A 7747-nucleotide genomic window follows, 5' to 3' on the forward strand; every position below is an offset into this window, starting at 1 on the left:
CCTCCCCTCCCCCGCAAAAAGAGACCTCTAAGTACTGCCATTGGGGCTTTTCCCCACGAAATGCGTGATCCCGGCTCAGTCACCCCACAGGAAGACCCACCGGTTAACAAGCTTCATCCCTTGAAGCCCCCAGTGCTCAAACAACTCCTCAGAGCCTCTCTGTTATGAATGCATGAAAAGTCAAGGATCACCATATATCTGAGGAAAGCACCCAGCTATGGAAGACAGAACAAAAACACAGAAAACACAACAGAAAGTAACGGAGGGTCCAGAGACAACCCAGAAGGGCAGAGAACAATGCCTGAAAATCATTAATCCCTTACCGGCAGAGGCAACGTTATTACACTCCCCCAAACAGAAACAAGATATTGAAGACAAAGACAATCTAATCATCAGGAAAAAGCTTTTAAAAATTAAAATGATGGTGGCGGGGGGGGGGGGGGCGGGGGAGTTGATAGAACAGTTGGAAGATAAGCTTAAGGGACAATTTCCAGAAAGCAAAGAAAATCACAAAGAAAGAGTCAACAGAAGAAAGGTAAGAAAAGTAGATGATATGGGGCGCCTGGGTGGCTCAGTCGGCTGGGCGTCTGACTTCAGCTCAGGGCATGATCTCACAGTTCGTGAGTTCAAGTCCTGCATCAGGCTCTGTGCTGACAGCTCAGAGCCTGGAGCCTGCTTCGAATTCTGTGTCTCCCTCTCTCTCTGCTCCTACCCCACTCACACTCTGTCTCTTTCTCGAAAATAAATACACATTAAACAAAAATTCAGAAAAGTAGAAGATAAACCCAGAGGGTCCAACATTTGAATAACAGTTCTAGAAAGAGAGAAGAGGAAATAAAAGAGAGGAGATGACCCAAGAAAGGATCTAAAACTTTCCAGAGTTCCATGACATGGATTTGCAGATTGAAATTCCCAGCAGAGTGAGTGAAAAAAAAACACAAACCCATTATGATATTAGAACACCGAGGATGAAGAAATGATCTAAAAGCTTCCAGAAATGAAGGAGAAGTACATGAACGAGTGGTCAAGAATCAGAATGAATGGCATCAGATTTCTCAGCATCAACATTGAGAGCCGGAATGCAGCTGGGTAGTCTTAAAAACTGTAAGAGAAAATGATTTCCAAAGGTAGATTCTATTCCATAACAAACCAGCAACGCTGTATAAGGATGGAACAGAGACATTTTCAGAGAGACAATGCTTCAGAAAATTTTGTCTCCTGCGTATGCTTTCTCCTCCAAAGGGAGTAAACCAAGAAAGAGAAAGGAACCCCAAAGTAGTGGGTCCACGCAGGAGGAAAGTGCAGGAAAGCCCCGGGTGATGGCTGTGTGGCAGGCTGGAGTCAGGGAATGGGGGGTGGGGGGCTCCAGGAGGAATGACTCCAGGAAAAACGTGAATCAGACGTAGGGTCTGAGCATTTGACTCAACAGAAACTAGGCCTCAAGGCTTTTGTCTTTTTAAAAAAGAGTAATATTCTTTAAAAATTTGGGGAGGGGGCACCTGGGTGGCTCAGGCGGTGAAGCGGCCGACTTCAGCTCAGGTCATGATCTCCCAGTTCGTGGGTTCAAGCCCCACATCTGTCTCGGTGCTGACAGCTCAGAGCCTGGAGCCTGCTTCGGATCCTGTGTCTCCCTCTCTCTCTGCCCCTCCCCCACATGTGACTCTCTCTGTCTTTCTCTCTCTCTCAAAATTAAATAAACATTAAATTTTTTTTTTTAAGTTTGGGGAGAATTGGGGCACCTGACTGGTTCGATCAGAGGAGCCTGAGACTCTTGATCTAGGGGTTGTGGGTTCAAGCCCCCCATTGGGTGTAGATACTACTTAAAAATAAAATCTTGGGGCACCTGGGTAGCTCAGTCAGTTAAGCTTTTGGCTCTTGATTTTGGCTCAGGTCATGATCTCACGGTTCATGAGTTCATGTTGGGCTCTGTGCTGAACATGAAGCCTGCTTTGAATTCTCTCTCTCCTTTTCCCTCTGCCCCTCCCCTGCTCGTGCTCTCTCTCTGTGTCTCTAAAATAAAAAAAAAAATAAAATAAAATAACGGGGGGAGAATTCGTGACAATTACAAAGGACAGGAAGCAATAAGGAGGAAGCGAACACAGCGATCCATGAATCTGAAAATGCACATATTCTCCCCATTCTGACCTTCCTGACACTGACCCCCGCAAACGAGGGGGCGTCACAGTTTAGTCGGGAGCATCCTTAGTGCTGCGTGAATAATGGTACGCTCAAGCTTCCGTCTTAGATCAGAAAAGCTGGAGTAATCTCCAGAAGGAAAAAAGACACACGAGGATTGAGTGCGGTTACAGTGGGCCACGTGGCTCGTGAGTGAGCAAGATGCCCAGCCACAACGAGGTGGGCGTGTGGTCATGGCATATGGCTTTTACCAAAAACTGTGGTATTGCCGTGTTGGGAGGAGGAAGGGAGAAGTAGGGCAAGGCGGGGAGGGGGGGGTGCCTAAAAGAGTGAACATGTCACTTGCGTTATGGGGAGTAAAAAGACAGCCGCTAAAGTCGATAATTCAAAAACGTAGCAGTATGAGTACATGATTCAGAAGTATGTGGGTAAACAGCAGAAGGAGCGACGGAGGGAGTTTGAAGGGAAGAATTCAGGGCTGGGAGAGTGGGCAGGGGACTGCTGGAGTTGTTTTCTGTAGTTGTTATCATTGGTATAAACCTCACGGTACCATTTGACTTTTAAAATCATACGGGACGGTTAAGCTTTGGACTCTTGATTTCAACTCAGGTCATGATCTCACAGTTCATGGGTTTGAGCCCCATGTTGGGCTCTGAGCTGACAGTGCTGTTCTCAATCTCTGTCTCTGTCTGCTCCTCCCCTGCTTGTGTGTTCTCTCTCTCTCTCTCTCTCTCAAAGGAAAGAAACCAGAACCATGTATATGTAGAACTCTGATTTGAGACGAAAGAAGAAGGAAGTGAGGGACGGAGGTGGTGTGACAGGATCCCCTGTGAATCCCAGCCCTTGATCCGGGCGGGGGGTGGGGGTGGGGGCTTTGGGGGCGATGCCACTTCCTGACATCCAATGTGACGGGAAACTGAGCACTACTGAAGGGGCTCCTGTCACGGGGAGAGGGACTCTTCCTGCCGTGGTGCGGTGGGTCCTGCCAGGAGTACTTTCTTTCCAGCTCCTACCCTTCTTCAGAGGCACTGCCCTCCCCAAAGGAAGGAACCTCCCAGCAGCAGCTACACCCAGGCCCTCCCGGGGATCTGCTCTCTGCAGCCTTGGGGCCCAGGATCCGTGCGGGGCTGGGGTCCACTGCAGCCCTGCTGAGCCGGGGGGACCCCCTCTCTCGCTTCGCCCTGGGAGGCTGGGAAGAGCTGGGAGGGAGCGGGCAATGCATCACCCCACCTGGTGGACGAAAGGAAGAATCACTACTTTGCTACTTCGTTAACGCACGATGGTCCTCAATTTTATCTTCCTTGCACTTGAAGACCCTCCGTGACCAGACACCTTCAACGCCTGCCCTGGAGCCGCTCTGCTTGTGCGTTGCTGTGTCATAAGCCGTCCCAAACCTAGTTGCATCAAACAGCCACCGTCTATTATGCTCTGGGATTCGGCGTGCCTGGAACTTGGATGGGGGAACCACAGGGCTGGACTGTCTCTGTTCCATGGTGCCTGCAGCCCCGACTGGAAAGATTCCTCTGGCTGGGGGCTGGAACCAGCTGGAGGCTTCTTCATGCACATCTAGCATTTCAGCTGGCGGCGGGGGGGGGGGACTACTGACTCAGTGCCCACCGGTCACCCCTCCACGTGGCGTGGCTTCGGATAGTGAGACCTCTCACATGACGCGCCAGGGTGGCGAAGTGAGTATCCCAGTGAACCAGAGCAAAGCTGCCTGGCCTTTTATGACCCGGGGCTACAGACTGAATGTATGTGTCCCCCCCTTCCCCCCAAGTTCATGTGTGGAAATCTTAATCCCACCGAAGTGGGGCCTTCAGGAGGTAATTAGGTTTAGATGAGGTCGTGAGAGTGGGGCCCCTGTGATGGAACCGGTGCCCTCAGAAGAAGACAAAGAGAGACCAGAGCTTTCTGTCTCTCTCCCTCTGCCATGTGAGGACACAGCCAGAAGGTGGCCATCTGCAAACCAGGAAGAGGGCTCTCACGTGATAACAAATCTGCCCGCAACTTGCCCTCGGCCTTCCCAGCTCCAGAACTGTGAGAAATCAATGCTTGTCATTTAAGCCACCCAGTCTGCAGTATTCTGTGACAGCAGCCCAGGTTCCCTGGGACACCCAGCCTCAGAAGGCCCATAACGCCATTTCCACCAGACTCTATTGGTCTGAGCGGTCACACGCCCGCCCAGGAAAGGAGAGGAGACACACACTGGCCTCTGGGTGAGAGAAAAACTTGGTGCCAACTTTTAAAACTACCACAGAGGCCGAATACTAGTAGTCAGAATAAGAAAGATTTACTTTTTTTTTTTTTTAAACGTTTATTCACTTTTTGAGAGACAGAGACAGAGTGTGAGCAGGGCAGGGGGTAGAGAGAGGAGGAGACACAGAATCCGAAGCAGGCTCCAGGCTCCGAGCTGTCAGCAACAGAGCCCGACGTGGGGCTCGAACTCACCAACTGTGAGATCACAACCTGAGCCGAAGTCAGACGCTCAACCGACTGAGCCACCCAGGCGCCCCAAGAAATATTTAAAATACTTTACACATCTATCTGTTCGCTGGGTAGATTAATGAGGAAGCCAACGTATTATGACAGGTAAGAGTCTAAGATTAAAATCAAACACAACTGGGTTCAAAACCTGGCTCGGCCATTGTGTCCCAGAACAAGACACTTGACCTCTCTACATCTCAGTTTCCTCACTGGAATAATGAGGATAATACCTACCTGTAGGGCTTGGGTATGGGTTTTTGTCCTTATTTTGAGGATTACACAGGACAGCATATGTGAAGAAGTGTGCCACAAGCATTCAGAAAACGGTAGCCTCTTTTCCCTAAGGTATTTCAAAAGCTAAAATTCCGTTATTTCTATCATCTCAGACCTGCTAAGATATATTACCACTGCACATTTTTACAGATGTGTGGAAAGAACAGGTACTTCTCTTCAGAGGACAACACCCGCATTCTTTTGGGGAACTGCTTATCCCCCCGCCCCAGCCCCGCTCCTGCAGCCAGCCAATGCCTCCCGGTCCCAGCGACTGCTCGAGGAGTTGACAAAAGAGCCAGACTGGAACAGTCACATCCTGCCTTCCACCTTCATGGCTGGTCTGGAGGAGGGCCATGACCCCAGAGGATCAATCACACTCCTGGAGATTTGCCCCTTGATTGTCAACTAGCTGTTAGGGAAGCAGGCTACCGTGTGATTCCATGATTATCTGACAGCCATGATCCCAGCCTTATGGAGAAGCCAGTTCAACAGAAGGAGGCCACCGTGCAGGAAGACACAAACACAATGAGAAGCCAGGACTGCATGACGTACACAGAGCATCCTGGTTCCGTGAAGTCCTGGGTCCTGGGACGCACCTGCGTCTTTCTGGCGACATGGCCCGCCCCTTCCTTCCCTAAGCTATTTGGTTTGCTTTCTGTCGTTTGCAACCACAAAAATTCTGAGTCAAGTACCACCCTGATTGATATATATTTTTATTAGAAAGGTAAATTGTTCATAAACTCCAGCACTTTCACTGCTACGAGGAAACAACGTAGTTACTGACGCACCTCGCAAGTGATAAAAGGGTTGAGAGCTGCTGACTTGAGCTTCCTGAAAGCTTATCACCGCTGCGGTGGTGGTTGAACACGAGTCACTGAACGAGGAGAGTCTTCAGTAGGAAAGCCTCCTTTTGCATGCTGGGCGTCGGGCTTTCTTACCTCTGGGTTCTGTCCTAACAAGAGGACCCTGGGCCCAGCCTGCAGGTGTCTTGCATGGCTCAGGGCTGTGGTCAGTGGAGGAGGGATGGGGTCTGGGGGGTGGGGGGAGGAGGAGGGAGTACTGACCCACCCCAGCCCCAGGCTGAGACAAAGAAGATTTGAGGAGATTAGACACATGTGCCCTTGGGGCACTGCCCGAGAAAAGATCCCTTGAAAGCCCTGTGCTTTGATACAGTTCATTTCTCCTCTAATTGAGGCATTGGCTTTGGGAAAAAAAAAAAAAAGTTTGGTTAGAATATAAACAAACGTTGTCTCTAAAAGTAGAAAAGAATCTTATTCAGAAGCTAAGTTTCAGGAGATAAAAGCAATCTTTAGTTTATAAAGTGAGTTTCCCATCTCATCCATTACTGACTTTTCTTTTCCATGGAAAGAAAAACAAAAACGGTCTCCTTGGGGAAAACAGTGTCCTTGGTCCGTTGGAGCTGAAGCACCAGGGAGGCTGGGCTGCTGCGCCCCACGTCTCCCCGAGCTCACCTCCGAAGGCTGAGACGCGGTGTTTCCCGACCCCGAGGAGCGTTTCTGACGTTCTGCGTGCCAGTCCAGTGAGCGGCTGTGACCCATGGTTATTACCTGTCTCACAGATGAGAAACCCGTCCTATCTTGAAAAGATGGGAAAGGGGTCTGTCCGGAAAGAAGGAAGGTAGCAACATAAACCTGTTGTTGAAATTGACGTGAAATCTCTTCCATACAGTCCTTGTGAGGCGGCCTCTTCCTTGTTCTTTGACACTGTGAATATAATTTGCAATGTGTGCTACGTGAGGGGGAGCCGGCTGGAGACTGGGGAGGAATGTCCTTCTTCTAGTTCCGTCCTGCTGTTCTCCTAGAGGAAGGGGCTGAGATCCAACTGGGCAGAGGCCGCAGGCCGCATTGTGGCTTGGGCCACATCTACAGGTGGGCCAGCAATGATGGCGGATCAGCCTCTTTCCGGTTTCCTGCCTCCGTGGGCCTGAGATGTGACGTTGATAGGACCCTACCTCGCCCCCTCTTTCCTTCTTTCTCTTGCTGTTGCTTTCCTGCCACGAAGCTGTAAAAATTAATAAAGGGGACTTCACTAGAATGGAGTCAGGAGGTGGGCAGGGGAGAGCTCCCATGCAAACCCAGCAGGGAGAGACCGACCTTGTTCACCTTGCCCGTGGTCACTACTTTGCTGCCCCAGCAGGAGGAAGAAAGGCTCTCGTCCTCCTCCTCCCCCGGCCGCAGCCCAGCCAATGACAGGCAGTCACAACTCAGTCAACGAGAAGCCGCCATTATATCCAACCCCCAGTTTATCCCGATGGACTTTGTGTTTACAAGAGCCTTTCCTCCATAAAAGAGCATACCTCTCCTTTGCTCTTGCTTGTCCTAGATTGTAATTCTCCGCCATTCTCGAATAAACCCATCTTTTGCTGGTAAAATAACCGGCAGTTGAATGTTTAAGGTCAGCAAAGCTAATGTGGAAAATTTTGCAATTTGGCCACGTAGTTCTCTCTCCACTTTCCCTCACACATGTATCAGGACTCTCTCTTTCTTCTTCTATTTAAAAAAAAATTTTTTTTTTAATGTTTGTTTATTTTTGAGAGACAGAATGCAAGCAGGGGAGGGGCAGAGAGAGGAAGACAGAGAATCCGAAGTAGGCTCCAGGCTGTCAGCACAGAGCCCGACACGGGGCTCAAACTCACAAACTGTGAGATCATGACCTGAGCCGAAGTCAGAGGTTTAACCGACTGAGCCCCCCAGGTGCCCCAGGACTCTCTCTTTCTTCCAACTCTTGGTGGCAGGTGGGCGGTACATTCCAGATTTGGATTTTGTCAGAGGGAATCGTCCTGTTTAGGTCTCTAGTGGAATGCACGGGCTCCAAATTGCCAGGGAATCAGGGA

The 7747-nt window shown here is 50.0% G+C and overlaps 1 long non-coding RNA gene across 1 annotated transcript; it reads right to left on the bottom strand.

Annotated features, from left to right (window-relative positions):
* Positions 1-6146: 6146 nt before the first annotated feature.
* LOC131518115 (uncharacterized) lies at positions 6147-7460 on the bottom strand. Its single transcript, XR_009264922.1, has 2 exons — positions 7211-7460; positions 6147-6915 (listed from the first exon to the last, which is right to left on the bottom strand). It is a non-coding gene; the product is annotated as an uncharacterized LOC131518115 (long non-coding RNA).
* Positions 7461-7747: the final 287 nt, after the last annotated feature.

The sequence above is a fragment of the Neofelis nebulosa genome, chromosome 7 (assembly GCF_028018385.1).
Source record: "Neofelis nebulosa isolate mNeoNeb1 chromosome 7, mNeoNeb1.pri, whole genome shotgun sequence".
Classification (NCBI taxonomy): Eukaryota; Metazoa; Chordata; class Mammalia; order Carnivora; family Felidae; genus Neofelis; species Neofelis nebulosa.